Genomic DNA, 16,613 nt, shown 5'->3' with positions numbered 1-16,613 from the left:
TCAATTTACAAAAACAGATCAAGCATTGGGATCTTGGTATCTTGAGCAAGGAGTGATGAATACACAATAGTTGCCTCTAACTATCTGCAGGGTGTGAGCAACAGAGAAAGGGGCATCTCCAGCAATTCCCTGTCAAAAAACAGGGTGAATATGGGAAGATCCATGGTTCGCAGGTTTTAATTGAGATGGGAGCAGCCCTCGTCTCACAGGCATGTTTGGGAGGGGCAAAGAGAGATGTGGCCAGAACCCACCATAGTAAATGGAATGGCTCCTGCTGATTTTAATGGGCTTTGAACCGGGCCTTGGACACCAAGCTGGGTTGTTTCCATCTGCAGCTTCTCTTTTTAATATATACAAACCTTACTCCCACCCATGCACACACACAGACATGTAAAACCAGATCCTCCTTTAGATCTTGCAGACACTTCAGCTGCCAGGCATGTGAGATACAGCAGCCCTGGATGGCTGGATGAGGCCTGTCTTACCCACAGCACTGACCATGCCAACAACAGCTTTGTTCTCCCTTTTCACATAACAAAGAAGACTCAAACCATTGTTTTCTCTCCCTAGACAGTGGAAAAATAACCATCTTCTGCTTCCCTTGCTCTCCTCTGCAGCTTCAGTTCTTTCTCAAATGGCTGAGCCACCAGGAAAACCCAGTGGCAAACAGAACAGCCAGTGATCGGCAGCAGACAGATGGATATGCAAGAATTTTGTCTGATAAGTGATTTTGTAGGGCCAGAGAGAGAGAATTTGAGCTGTTGTTTGGTGGACTCAGCCCTGAGCAAGTGGGTGGACTGAGGAGATGCAGGCCAGGAGAAAACTGGGAAAAGGGCCTGTGTCTCTGTGCACCCATGCATGATGTGGAGAAGATCTTATCAAACATTAAAATCCTTGGTTCCCTCTTTCCAGAGTAGCTAGAGCTGGGAAAGGTTTTCCTTCCATTTCTTGGGAAAAGTTTTTGGGCCAGCACCTTCACACCAGGATCTCTGGACACTGGAACCTGACAAATTTATCTGTTTTTCTGTCCAGAGCACGGTCTGGGGTTGTATTTACAAAGGAATGTGAAATTGTTGCTGTTTCTTTTATGTAATAAAAGAAACATGGCTCTTAAAAGGTGGTTTGTCCAGCACCCTGGGCCAGCAGGTCCAGTAGGCATTTTGAGGATTACAGTTCTTCAAAGGCAAAATGAAGACAAATAGAGATTGAAAAAGCAATATTTCTTGCAGATAGGAAAAACGTGTCCTGCTGCATGCCGGAGGCTAAATGATTTCTCCCCTGTCTTTCAGGAAAGGACAGCAGGACTTGGGCCATCTGGCCAAAGCTGGTCATCTGCAATGGGTAGGTGTATCCATCTGAGCACGTCACCAAACTACTGAGGTGGCTGAATCAGTACTGCCCTTGGACATCAGATTCTGCCTCCAGTCAGAAAAACCACACTGCAAATTCCCATTTGTACTAAGGCCCAACTCTGCCCATGCCACCAACAGAGGTGGCTCCACAGTAGACACAACATGTTAATTGAAGAGGTTGCTATCCTTAGGGTTCTGTTTTTTTGTGTGGAGAACATATTTACATTAAAGATGTGGGGCACAGAAAGCAAACACTCCACAGTCCACTGTGCTAAGGGATTAGACTAAATTCCCAAAGCTGTATGTTCTCATCTCCTAAATCCTTGGACACTTTTATGGGATTGGAAACCCGCTGTTCCCAAACCCTCACACATATTTGCTCTTCTCTGGAATGCATGTTGTGAAGAACAACATTTGGTCCCCATCTTTATTACTGTTGTATGGAAGAAGCATCTCTCCCTCCCTATACACATCCAATACTGTGAATAGAGCATCTTGTTCAGACTCTTGGGAGCTCTCTACAGATGAATGAATGAAAATAAAATTCACCCTTATTCCTACTTCAGAATAACCTGTCAAATCCTTTCAAGCAACCAGACCTCTAAGACTTGTCAGTTATTAGGACAAGTGCTGATGTGCAAGTCAGTGCTGAGACTTCGTCCTTGGTTTTTGCCACTGGGGACAAAGCCTTTCTGTTTAGGATATTGTGGATCACAGGAAGGGAATGGTTTCTCCCACAGTTCACTGCCTCCCATAGTCACACCTCATGTCTGATTTTGTCTCCAGGGAACAAGTTCTTTGGTCTGCTGTCCAGAAACCCATGTTGTTGAAGCAAGGAATTCAAATTCTCTTCTCCAGAAGAACAGGTAGGCAGCAACAGATCATAGAATAAATTTTCCCAGCAGGTTTCTGCTGGAGAGCTCCTGGGATGGTGTGTCTTGTCAGAGAAAATATGAAAACTATTGGCAGATGATTTTTCAAGGAGTAGGTTTTGGGCGCTGTGCAGGTAGAAGGATGCTGTGGGGTTACAGCTCCAGGAAACTACAAAGTCTATTGCAGACTCGAGATGAGGACCCATCATTGGGTTGGTGGGATCCAACAGGGTTGATGCGATTTTGGAAGTAGCTTGTCATGGCCTGTGTAAAATGTCTGGCTGGAAGCTCAGATCCAGTGCAGGAGCCTCTTCAAGATGTAGGAACTCATTCCTCTCTGGAGAGGTGGGAGTTTTTGTAGGGAGTATCAGAGGATGCTTATCTCTAGTGTCAATGTAAGTCTCAGGGTATACTTCAGAAGTCAGACTTTTAATATATCTTTAAGCTCCCTTACAATCTGTTTGTAAAAGGGTGGATTTAAGATATTTTAATGGGTTGATTTTCCCCCCGCTCTTTCTTTATTGTGTTGCTGAGTCTGTGGTGGGCTATTTGCATACAGTGACAGCAGTCTGACACACAGTGTTGCTTGCCAGAAGTTTTTCAGAAGTGTGACTCGGTCTTCTCACTATTCCAAGCAAGAATGGCCCAACACTGTAGCTATGGCTTGATTTATCTGTCTTATGTTCTTTGTGGGGTTTTGTGGTACCAGACCTCAAGAAACTTGCGAACTCTGTAGACATTAGTGTGGGAAATTCTATTTTCCTAAAATGGGAGCTGAGATCATCAATATTCATATGATGCCAATAGGGGTGTTCTAAGGAATTCATTACAGTGTTACGAAATTTACCCAATTACGGGAACTGACCATATTGAAAGCAGAGTTGCTATAAATCGCCAAAACTACTAACAAGTAACATTTTCCATGATGAATGGCCCCAAACTGAAAGCAAATGGTGCTCAGGACACTGATGGCCTACAGGAAATATACACGCAATGTATAATAGAAGTCAAGCTGGTCGTTAACCAAAGTTATTCAAGTGTCCCCACTTCCAACTTCTCTTGCCTCCAGTTTCGTGCAGAAACTCCTGTCTGTGGGCTCTGTTCACGTCACCTGGTGACAGAGGTTAATGGGTAAATTGTGACAGATAGTTGCAAAAACTCCTGGTTCACATCCAGATGGTTGGAGTTCAGTCCCCGTGGGAATGCTAACCAATGCGCACCAGATGCAAACTGCATCTTGCATATCTTTCTCAGCTGTATTCTACAAAAAATTGTTCTTGCTCCTAGGATTTTATGGGCAGTTAAGCAACAAGGATGGTGACCTAGACTGTCCAGAGGGAAACTCTGATGCTGTTCAGGACAGCCCTGAGCAGCAGAAGGAGAAGGACTGACAGGATCAGTAAGTCACTGTGGGACACATTCCCCATACATATCCATACTTCCCTCAACTCTGGGAAAGTTCATTCATCTGCTTCTCATCCTGTTATGTGTCAGCACCTCCCTACCCATGCGGCTTTAGCTAGCGGTAACAACAAGCACGGCTTTTTCAAGGGGGACTGCCTTGGACTCAGGTTGGCACCAGATTTATGTTTTCCCTCTGCACTTTGGCTTTTTGTTTCAATGATGACTGGAAATCGTCATCAAGACAGGAAGTCTGTGAGGGAGTTCAAATAAAGAAATTGAGCTTTTCATGTTCTGAACTAGACTGTTCACCACCTTGCTATTACGCAGATAGGCCTCAGTGATAGAAATACAAAGGAGTAAAATAATCAGAATATGTCACTGACAGGACAAGCACATGACACAAACCTGGAAAAGATCAACATCAGGATCTCATCATTGGACACATTTTGAAAGTCTAACATTGTGACCCCTCTTGGCATCAGACAGTGAGCTAGGTTAAATATCTGACTGCTGCTTCTGTGCTTGAATGTCAAGTCTGAGATTCTGCTCCAGTTCTGGATATTGGGCATCTGGGAAAATATTTTCCTTTGTTTGCATCATTTGGGTCTATCCAGATGTTGCTGCACACCCTTGGTGGAATGGTGCAGTGTATCAGCAAAAGGTATTTATACAGCTGCATTCACTGCACAGCAGGTGAATTTGCTTTGCAGTCCTTTAGGTCTGTTGGCCACTGTGGATCAGACTGCAGGAAGTCATGGGCAGGACATTAAGGTAAAAGGATGATAAGAGGAGCTAGGCACACATCCACTGGGGATGGGTCATAGTGCTGTTTTTTGTAGCCAGAAAAGCAGAAGATGAATGATCTTTTCCAGCAGAAAGCCCATCTGTGTTGCTTGCAGTTTTGAACAAGCTTCAGCTTTGTTAAATAAAATATATTTTCATGCACTTGCTGACCAAAAGATGTGCTTCTGGTGCTGCTTGCTTGAATATGTGACAGGGATGAGAGGCTATTCCTAGAAAACCTTAAAAATGTTATCTCAAATTGCAACATGCTATTGTCACTGGTATGATCTTGGAAAGAGAGTCAAAGCCCAGTCAATCGGATAGGGGCAGAGAATCGTTTGGCCAAATTTCATGATTTTATGGTATATTTAGTTTTCAAAAAATCTGTCTGTTTAACTATGATTTGTGGAAATAGGTAGAAAAATATGGGCTTTCATGTAATGGGTTAGCATGTTTGCTTTCTCCTGCATTGAAGAGAGGGTTTGAAACCAGCAGGATGCCTCCATTTCCTTGCAGTCTGTCTGTGGTGGGCCTCTAACAAGCATATCTTGTCCACTTTTCTTTCCCCATATTCCCATTCCTCCTCGCAATTTTAGAAAATTTCGCTGATTTTAGTAAGTGATTGATGTGTAATTTAGTGATCTAACAAGATTTTGTCATTCTATGCCATTGAGACTCAAAACAGAATGGTTTTGTATACCTTATATATATATATATATATATATATATATATATTGTTGGAAGAAAGTTCAAAAGGCAATTTTGAACAGGAAAAGCTAAGGGTCTTGTGTTATTAAATCCCTTGTAAATCACTTCTTGGTCCTTTCTAGGAGCCGGAGGAAGAGCAGGTTAGTGAATTCAGCAGGACATGATGACAAGATACTACAGCAGAGATGAGCAGAAGGCAGGAGAGTAGCTATCCCCTTTATTAAATCTTGTAGCGAAATGCAGTGACCACAGGCATAAAAATAAACCATGTCCTCACATCACTGGCAAATTAGATGCCAGTGAAATGCAGGCTACAGTCCAAGGAGGCTGATGAACAACTTTGTAAAGCCGTTTTAAAAAAAAAATATTTACATGTATATGAAAACGGCCAAAGAAGGAGGAAAGCTGATGGATTTAAGGGGAATGAGTCACTGCCTGTGCCTAATCCTGGAGGGCAGATATGTTGGTGGGCTTTGCAGAGCAGGGCTAGTGCTAATGCTAACTTCAGACTGGCCCACTGACTGTCCCCCTCAAGCACTTAGGATCTTGCAACAGCAAGAGGACTTGAGGAGCTTATGAACTGCCAGCTGGAAGATGGGAAGGAGGAGAGGCTGGAATTGTTTTCTTCTTGTCCTAGGGTGGGCCAGAAATGTGGAAATCAGAGACAAATCAGGAAAGACTGTTATGCATGTTAAATATATATAAAAGTTACAGGAAGAAAAAAAATCTGAAATAATAGACTTCAACCCAAGTGACACTGTCCCTTGCTGCCTTAAGATGGGTGAACACATTGTCAGCTACTGTAAGTGCATCTCAGTGAAGAACACTGCATGTTACAAACAGTGGTGAACCACAGTATGAAGAGTGGAGAAGGCTGAAAACTATTCTTTAAAGACAGGGTGGTTGAAAAGCTTTAAATTCCCACACTATTTTCCTGTCAAAAAGAGAAATGTTGTCAGAATGAACATTTTTCTTGGATAACAATAGATTTCAGCAGAAGTTTGGCACAGTGATATTTAAAGTAAGTAGCGCTGTTGGGTCAGCTTGACACCAAAATATGAGTCCAGGCCTCTGCATGGTGGTGGTGAGTTTTGGGTGATAATGAGGTTTCTGCAATGCTTTCTGGGATTTCAAGTGCTTTCAGTAATGTTCAGCCTGACCTCTGCACAAACCAAGTTGCAGAGTTAGAGCAGATGAGGTTAGAAAGGATCTGATGGCGATGCAATGAGCATGTCAGCGAGAGACGTATTTCTCTCTTTCCTTCTAAGCTGAGGCTTTTGTTGGAGAAGTGTTTCCAGTGGTACTTCTAAACCTGAACCAGCTGTAGGTTGGTCAAAGACAACAAGTGATCCCTCCGTATCTCAGCCCACACCTCTCTGACAGGAACAAAAACTTGTGAGAAAGCTCACTTTGGATTAATTTAGGGCTAAACTCAAAGAAGTAGTGGGTATGTGTATGCATGTGTGGGCACATGTTGGGAGTAGGTGGTATACTTGTTTAGGGTGATGACTGGAAAAGGCCCAACAGGAGCATTTGAATAGCATCAGCTCTCACTACCTTGTCTTAGTTGACCAAAACTTTGGCTTCTGATGCCAAAAACTATCTGAATTGTGGGGGCTTTTGCGAGAGTAAGAGTTGCCCTACGCATCCTCAAACAGGTAAACAGGGTAGGATAGACTTGGAGGGAAAGGAGCTGGGTGGAATTTACCATGTCTTTGAAATCACTGTTTGAAGAGGCTTTCTCAGCTCTGCAAGTGCCTGGTAATGAACCTTGTGTTTCTGATGGCTTCTCTCATGTTGTGCTCAGAATATTGTTATGGGCAAAGAGGACATATTGTATTCATATTGAGCCAAAAGCTTACTGTTAGCTTAACTGAAATCTTAATATAATCAAAACATAATAAAGTCATTATTAGTCCAGTTACAGCAGTACTAATACTTATAATCCAGATTAATTCAGAAAAGCCTAGTAATAATTATTTAAAACAGTCACTAATAATAATAATTTAAAACCTGTTATAAAAGAGAACTCACTAGTATCTAATCCTTTTATCTGATGCTGTTTTCACTTTCTGATGTCCCTCTAGGTCTTGTGGTTAGTGTCACTCATGGGTAGGAGAGAAACTGCACCCACTGACATGCACTTCATTGCTAACCTTCTCAAGTGAAAGTCTTACCACCAGAAGGCTGAACTGAAATGTGGCTATCTGATACAACGTGTTTTCTCCCAGGTTGTTTGGAAGGTATTTTCCTGGTTCTCTTTATTATTTTCCCATCATGTGCTTGGTTTGTAGAGGTTGTACCGTCCTTGGGACACAGCCTATATTCCTTTCTCTTGTCTTTCTTCTCTTGCTGACATGTTTGTGACTTTGCCCTCAACCATTAGTCTCACAGATGTCTGGAGGGAATCAGTGCAGCTGATATTCCTGCAGAGGTGTTTGTAATGAGCACTGCTGGCAAGCTTCCCCCTGGGAATGGTGAGCAGAGATTCAGGGCTCGTTTCAATCCCAGAAAGAGTTTTTCCTAACTTCATTAACATGAAAAAAACAAGCCAGATGCAAATTCCAAAAACTATCCTATCCAATACACATTCCTTGTGTCTTATATTATGCTTTGCCCACTGCAGCTGTTGGTTCAGCTTAGAGATACGGAGGGTATCTCAGTGAGTCAGTGTGCACTCGCTTTTCTCCAGTGTCCAGGGCAGGACAGGGTGCCAGTCCCACCCAGGAGCCAGTTCCTCAAGGCAGGAGTGCTGCTGCCACCTCTTGGAGCCGGGAATAAGGGATGAGCCCAGCGTGGGAGGCATTGCCATGGTGCACTGGAGGAGGCCAGCGTGTGGGAAGCATGGGGTGGTATTTTGCTCATGTCTTTTCCCTGTGCTTTGGTGAAAGCCAAAGACCTGAAACAGGTGGGAGTTATTTGGTCTCATCCAGAGCCTCAGCTAGCAGAGGATCCACACCAATATTTATTTTCAAAGGCTATTTTTCAAGTCAGGTTTTAAAGGGTGCCTGTGATGTGTCTCTCTCCACTTTCCATGTGAAGTAAATATCACCTTTCTAAAGCTATTACTGCTGCTAAAATGCTATTACAGTGCTTCACTGCATTACTGTAAATGCTCTGATAAATGAAGGAGTGGAAACCAGGTTGTTTTAAAGTCACACTAAGGTCTGACTCGCTCTCTGTGTAACTAACATCATAGCTTCTCTTCTTCTCCTTTGCTATCTCAGTTCTTAAGAGGTGCTTGTCAGCATAATATCTGTGTGCTGTCAAGGAATGCATTAAGCAACAGCTGTTATATGTTTAGTTCTCATCCTGATCATGGGGGGAAAGTATGTATAATGATTTTTTGTTGTTGTTGTTCCAAATCCCTTTGTTGCACTGACTCAGTCTCTCTCTTGCTTTTTCATGGAAATGCACATGCGAGTATTCACGTAGAGTTCTCCTTTTGTGCTTGTGGAGGTACAGCAGAAGGTGGTGAGGTTTATGATGGCTTTTAGCTCTGGGGAAGGTTTGCCCCACAGAGAGTGACTCACCCCACACAGGCTCTTATTACACTGAGGGACTGAGTTTCTTGCTGCTTGAAGGTACCAGAGGAGAGGCTCTGTTGAGGACAGCATTGATCCATAGGTGCTCTTTTAGATAGCGTGGGCTCCTGCTGTCAAGATCTTTGAAAACATGGAGTGGAGGTGATTTCCTGCTCTCCGGGAAAGCTGCAGCTGGTGCTGTTGCTCATAGCAGCCCAGGGTCACAGAGGGCCCAACATGGTCAGTTGTCCATGCCTGTCTAAGTGCTGAGTTATTCTGGGAGTAATGTCTTGGAGAGGTATGTCTGAGGTGGGGAATGGAAGGCTCCTCTGCCCACTAGCACATACTCTGCTCCAGATAGGAGCAGCATCACATGTCAGTGACAGTTTCTGAAAAGCGAAGAGCAAAAGCCAGATTTAGAGGTGCTGAGCTCAGACTCTGTAAGTATCCACGACTCTGAGGAGTGTAGGTTTCTGCAGTTAATCATTGATTCTTTGTGATCCATGCAGCAACGGGAGGTGATGCTTCATTGCCATATGTAGCAGTTGGTGACAACACCAGGACTGATAAAACTGGCAAACTACCCTGGAGAGTTCCTGAAAACAGCTTGTGGGTGCACAGGAGCATGACTGATAGGCAAAAGGAACTCTCCAGGATGATCAATGGGATCTGGGATGGCACTCTGCTGGAGCCTGGAGACCACACCTGATGGGCTTCCACATGGGATTCCATAAGGAATTACACAGCAGCACTGTGAGGGGACACCACATGATGTCAGGGAGAGTCACGTGGGGGTCTTCCTCCAGCACCCAAAGCCATGGCAGCAAAATGCATCTCCTAGGGTATATTGTGGCTCCTCCAATGTGCTAACACACAGAGCTCATGCTGTGATGTTCACTCACCCCTAACGGATGCAAATATCTCTTTGTGCATCCTCCTTGCTACAACTCACATCAGTGCGGATGGTTATTACAGCAGTACCTCTAGGCTCTGCCTGACTCTGCCAGACAAATTAAATAGGAGAGTTGCTCCTTGCTCCAAAGAGTTTATTATAACCAATTTGAAAAGGATGATATGGAGAAAGAGGGCAGATCATCTGTCCAGGTATATATCCTCTATCAACTGTCTTTATGCTAGTAGAGAAAAGGAAGAATGTATTTATGTTTCAGGCAGGTAAAAGTATCTCAGTCGTAGGAGTTGTGATGGTTGCTTCTTCACTGCAGCATGCTTGCATGTGCTTTTTTTTTTTTTGTGGCTTAGACTCAAATGCAAAATACACGGGAAATCTGTGCAAATAACACCAAGGCCCTTTCCAGACAAACTTGTCTAAACAACATTTCCTAGTGCCAGCAGACCCGTTCTGCCTTGCAGATGGCGAGGAGGTCTCTGCAGCTGATTTGTGTGTGTGAAATCTTGTCCCCATCTTTGCCTCTGGACATGGCCTTGTTTCCCAGCAGGTGTCAGAGGTACATGAGGCAGGATTCAGGCTGGGAGGCTGCTGTGACACAAGGCTAATGAGGTGTGTTCTGATCTAATTAATACTAACGTATGGATGGAGAGGGTGAATGAGTGAGTGGCCAAGCTCCTGTGGCACAAGGGGACTTTCATTTTAAGGCTAGACAGATTTTGGCAGCATCTCTCACTGTTGATCCTTCTCATCCAGTCCCCTGCGAGACTCCAAGCAGCAGCAGCTTGGTATGACCTACAGCTCCCAAAATGGAGCAGAGGGCCTGGGAGCCACCACGTGTGGCCCTGGATCAGTTGTGTTTGGTGTCCCTCCTTGGCATCAAGCCACCGCACAGCCGTGGCAGCAGGTGGCTTAGAAAGCAGCCATGGAAGGAATATGCAAATATTTTTCAAAGGGACTTCATTTGCTCTCCAATGATGATCTAAAAGAGATGTTTTATTAAAACGTGCTTTATTAAAGGGGAGGAGGGTGTGAGGAGGGATTGGACTGGAACAGTGTAGTTGAGCAGGTAACTATAACGCAAGAAAGTGGCCCATGGCACTTATTAGTCAATCATTTACAGAAGCCATGAAATTATAATTTATATATGCTGGAAAGGGAATACAACAGCCCATTTTATGACATTTTCTGTGCACAGCCATTCAATGATGCTCCAGTGACGCATTCATGTGGCATTTTTTCCAGATCTGATAATATTCTGGGCTCTAAGCAACTCTCCTATCTACACAGATTATTTTTTTTCAAGCATATTTCATGCACCTTTGTGCGTAACATAACATTGCTTTATGTGTAATTGCCTATTTTAGATCTCTATCCACTGTTTCTATCCTTTGCTTACGTTTGCCTCGGCTTATGATGCTATCAAGCGCTGAAAGCTAAGCAGGACTGATCCAGCAGGACGGGTCAGCGCTTGAAAGGGAACCCTCTGATTAACACTGAGTGCTGCGGAAAGTGGTGACAGCACCTGGGGAGGGATGCACTCCTTCCAGACAGACAGCGGGTTGGGTGGGACACTGAGCGTGGGAGCTCTGTCTTTGTTATGTAAGATACGTGACTTGTCATCCAAGTCAATGCACTGGCTGACACTGTAGGAATCTTCTACAGGAACTGGAGTTTTCTTCCAGGCCGTGGGTTGTCAGCAGGCAGGGGATGATTTCTGGGCTGCTGTAGCCAAAGGATGTATCTTCATTCCAAGAAAGGGATGGCTATTTAGTTTTTATTATTATCCCTTATGAGTTGCCTGCTCTAGATGTGTAGACAGAATATTTAGACTTTGACCCTGCATACAGATTAGGGTCAGTCTGTTAAGAACTTTAAGGTGATTATGATTTATTAACCTCCGTTTCTTTGTCTTGATTGATCTTGTTATTAGCAAGCGTGAATCAACAAATTCAAATCATAAACATCTTTTCTCCTCAGTGCTGACAACCTAGAACAAAACATGTTTTTGTCGCTGCTGGCTCTCGTTCTGCGCAGACACTGATCAGGGCAGGAGTTCTTCCATCCCACTGTTGCCTATGGGAACAAGGCATCTGTGATGGGTATTTTGGTGGTGCTTCCAAACAAGCTGGAGTCCAAAGAACTTGGGGTAACAGTATGACAGAAATAATGACGAACCAGAATGTATCCAAAGTTCTTGAACAAACATGTTTTGGGAGTCCAGCCGTAGTCCAAGCAGATTGTCTTGTGGTTAGGCATCTGTCTCCTCCCATACCACCCCGTGGTTACACACAACAAATATACTGTATCCCACAAAATTGCCAGTCATAAGATGTTCCCTTGGCTTCTTCTAGGGTGGATGCTGGTGTGGGTTTAAAAGAGGATTTGTGAATTTGGGGGAGTTTGCTCACATCCAAAATCTGAGGCACCACCAGCATTAGGGAAAGGAGGGGTTGGGTGGGACATGGCAAACCCCATGGCACTTGTGAGGGAGCAGGACCCTGCCCCATCTGTGACCATGACGTGGAGGTGCCACATCTCCAGCTGCCACCTCCTGGGGCCATGCAGAAGGGACAAGGAGGTGCCTGTGCAGGCTGTCTGCTCCGTTAGCCTGCTTTCCCCTGCGAAGCACTATACAAACATCAAAGGCAATAAAATGAGATGAACAGGACCAAGTCAGTTATTTACTGCCCTAAACCAGGGCACGATTGTTCCCCATGGTGAGTTTTCAAGTGCCTTTTGCTTCTTGTCTGCTTTTAAATGACGCACACGACGTGGCTTCCTCCAGCTCCTGGGGGGAAGGAGAAGAGGGACTCTACGTGGTGCAATAGCTCTCCCTCTTCTAAAGCTTTCACTTTATCTAAAATGCCACTGAATTGCTGCACTGCCGTAGGCATTACAGTGGGTGCTCTGGTGAGTGGAGGGAGCTGCTCTGCCGGCCTGACCTGTTGTGCTTGTGAAGGACACTCCTGCCTCTTCTTCGGGGGCCTCTGACCAGTGATGAAGTGGATGCTGAGATGTGCGTGACCTTGGCTCTCCTGAAGAGGAGGAGATAGCAACGAGGAGGTGGAGCTGATGGCAGATGATGGCCAATGCAGCACTAAGCCAAGGCAGGTGCTTTTGTGAGGATCACACAGCATGCTGTGAGTTGCAGAGGTCTCCCCTGCTCCCCACAGCTGCTCCTGAATGAGGTGTTGTGGTCACCCACTGGGGATGGGGAGCCAAGCAGGGAGAAGGAGTGACTGCCCAGGACTCATGCTGGTGAGCAGCAGAGCTGGGAATATGTTCTGGGTGTCCTGATTTCACCTCAGGGCAACCCAGCAACTCAAGAGCGTGCTAGTAAAGGCTGCTAGTCTTCTGTTCCTGTGACTAGAGTGATGGACACCCTGTTCCAATGGACACCACAGTCAGATGGGCAGCAGTCAAGCAGACTGGTTGGAGCCATAGAAGAGATCCTAGGTATGATGAGAGGAGCGTGTGTGAACAGAAAAAGATGTATTTCCCCAGATTTTTTTTTACAATCTCAAACAATTCACAGCTCAGGGAACACTCTTGACAGAAGGGCATCTGTGTTTAACAGCCACTGGTGTTTTTTTCCCTCCATGAATTCGTATAGCCATCTTTTGATCCCTTTTTAGCATCTGCAACATCCTGTGTCAAGGACTTGTAGAGATGAACTACATACCCCAGAGCACAAAGAAACAGTTTGAACTTATTGCTCAAGAGACTTGGGGTGAGCAGCCAAAGCCATGTGAGCAAAACAACATATTTCCTGGTAGACTCTATGAACTGGAGCAGCTGCTCCTGGAGGCACAGCTGCTCCTGTGCCTCGTGCTGCAGTTTGATGCATGCATGTTCGGGTGTAAAAAGTTACATCTAAAGGCTCGCAGACCTGTTAGGGGTTGGCTCTGTGTTGCTCCTCTGGCAGAGCCTGGAGGCTGTGTTGAGATCAGGTGCCCATCACATCTATGCAAATCCACCCTGAGACAGCTCCAGTGAGCTTTCACACATTCACACTGGGGGTTGCTGCAGACCTTCTGCCATTCTCATTAGATTATAAATCAATATTTTGACCCCAATAAGTTTCCTATTAAATCAAAATTGTAAATGTAATATGCAACAACTACTTCTTCACTAGGAAATGTCTGATACGAGTGTGTGTAAAAGCAAACTAAGGGACAACAAAGACAGGTGACAATATTTAGTATTTACCATGGGCTAGGAACACATGCACTGCATGTAACGACTAATGTGTGGTGCCATGTGCTTTGGGAAACAGCCTGCATGCTGGTGCCTTTGCATGACGTGGGCTGGTTTGTGGAGTTGCCAGTTTTTCTGCCGTGCAGGACTTGTGCTGGGAAACGATGTGAGCAAAGACAAATAACTCTTGTTCAGATGACACCAACAGACAGATTTTCAGCTTCTGTGGGGTTCTCTGGGTAAATGGCTTCCCACATAGACTGATGGGAAGCCAACAAGATCCACCATAGCTGGATCATATCCTGTCTCCCAAAACAGCATGAGAGCAGCTAAAGGGACTGTGGGAAGGCATAAGGGTGATGGGGTCTGAGCAATGCTGGGGCAAACCTCCACCCCTTTGCAATGCCTATAGGGCTTTTTGGGGCCCTGGAAGAGTCTGGGCAGTGTCCGAGGGGATTTGTGCATGTCTGCAAGGAATCTGCGGCATCTCCTCCCGGCCGCGATAGTGAGAGCTTATCGCGGGTTTCCTTCAGATGCCTTCACGTCCGTGCTGGCAGCAGCCCTCAAGGCTGAGAAAGCTGGCCTGGCCACCCACTCCCTGGCCTTCCCCTCCCTGAAAAGAGAATAAGGACAAATCCCCCATGGCAGGTATTGCTCATACTGGATGCTATTTGGGCACCCTATGGCTGGTGTGATACAGAAGAACAAGGTCTTGCCGCTGGCACCTGGGGGCCTGGGGCCGATATAGGGCTCTTTGTTAGGACCACAGATGCATTTAGCTCTCTCTGAAAAAAATTGGTTCCTTATTCTTTTCTTGCAGCCTAATCTTTAGTTTCTGATTGAACTGAAAGTTCTTCAGAGCTGAGCATAACCAACCTTCAGGAGGCTTTACCTACACACCAGCCAGCCACCTCCCAGCACCTCACAGCATCTTTTATACGTCAAAATATTACAGAGACTCTTTTTTCTGTGTCCCTAAACCAAATACAGCCTTTGGCAGAAGTGACCAGAAGTTATGTCCAGCTGAAGGTCCTGTGAAATTAGTTCAGTTGCTTTGGGTCTAAGTCACCATGGTGTTGCTCCGATATGCACAAAATCTGAGGTGACATTTGCTGATTATACATCTGGGCATTGATTAGTGCTTTCACACTCCTTATTCAATTCACCTGGTGCCTCTCCTCGAGCCTGCAGCTGTTCCCCTTTAACATCTCCCTTCCAGAGCATGGGTGCTCACAGAAAAAAGCCTGGCTCCTGTTATCTCCAGAGTGGTGATGTCCTGTGGTTTCCCCAGCTTTCACCTTATCTGTGGATTGAAAACAGACCCAAGCAGGCAGCTTGAAGCTTAGGGGGAGTGTTTGCACCCTCAGAGTCTGCTGGTCTCCTCATGGGGCCTGGGGGAGACCTGCAGTGTAGGCTGGGGATGGTCCCACACAGAGGGACATGGTGGGAGCCTGGCCCTAGCAGGCTGAGGGAATATGATGCTCATGGTGTGTGTCAGGGATGGGCAGGGTTTGGGGGACAGCAGCAGGTGGGGAGCTGGCAGGACCTCAGCTGATATCCCACAGGTACTCTAAGTCTCCTGTGGTCTTCACTGAGGCCTGAGGTGTCCCTGTGCCTTGCTTTCTGTCTCTGTTAAAACTGAAAGGAGGCTTTCAGACTCTGCCGGGTCAAGGGCTTTGTCCAGGAGGAAGCTGATGAGGTCCCTCACAAATCACCGTGCTGTACAGCATATAAAAATAACTCTTTTCTGCCTGAAAAGCCAGATGGAGGGCAGGGTGGCCCACCACAGAGAAGGGGGAGGTAAGGATGGGGAGAACCCCAGTGCCCTTCACTCTGTTGCCCAACAATGGGGTGAGCGCTACCCCAGGTGACCCCTTCCTAGACAGCCCTGCTTGATCCTTAACAAGCAGCAAAAGCCATATAATTCCCCTCCTGCTGACACCACCACGCCATGGATTACCTCTGGCTCAGTGAGCGTTTGCGTTTGCGTTCTGGGGCAGGGAGGCACTGCCCAGCCAGCCCCATGCTCTCAGAGGGGGAAGCAGATGGCTGCAGGCCAGAGCAGGAGCCCACCTTCGTGCAGCCACATCCCTCCACCTTCAGTCATCCCTCCTGCCCGGAAAGGTAAGACCTAGTCTTGTTTTATGGAAAAGGGGTCCACGTAGAGAATGAAAATTAGTTGTGCGATGTGGGCCTCAGTTGCTCCTGAGGCTGGAGTTAGAAACTGTGGTGGCTCAGTGTTCAGCTGGGGTGGGAAAGGCAGAGACTGGGAACTGAGAGGGCTGTGTGACCAGGGCAAGTGCTTGGCAAAGTCCCCTTAGGGCCATCTTGGAGCTGATGGCTTTCAGTGTTTCCTTGGTGAAAATGAAGGGATGGGTACGCTGGTGGGATGTGTGGGGGACGCACCTTCAGCCAGCTTCAGGGCAAGGGGCAATGAGGTGCAGGGTCAGAGGCCACTTGCCAAGCCATGGAAACTGGTGTCCTGGAAGTGGGAATGCTGCTAATATTATAGAGAGCAAAGCCATCTGTTGAGAGATGAATATCAGGTGTCTCCGTGACTTGCACAGTGCCTGCCACCTGCAGAGGAGAGGAGGAGGTAGATGCTGAGCATTAGGTGGGAGATCACGGAGTGCAGGTGCTATGGGGTACATTGAGTGGTGTCTGCCACAGCTCAGGTCATACCAGTGCTGTATGAGTCTCTCTAAGACATGGCTATGCCTAATTCAGCTTCCATGAGGTCAAGGAATCTGGTTCAGCATTCACCCTTCTACTAGTGCACTCTGAGTGCGGCCTGATCAGGGAATGCAGTCACAGCCATGTGGCTCAGGAGCCCCAGGATCAGGCCCTGGCCTTGCTTCTTGAA

This window comes from Netta rufina, assembly GCF_964035555.1.
Source record: "Netta rufina genome assembly, chromosome: Z".
NCBI classification, from domain to species: domain Eukaryota; kingdom Metazoa; phylum Chordata; class Aves; order Anseriformes; family Anatidae; genus Netta; species Netta rufina.
The sequence above is the reverse complement of the archived record's forward strand: the minus strand, read 5'-3'. Positions refer to the sequence as shown.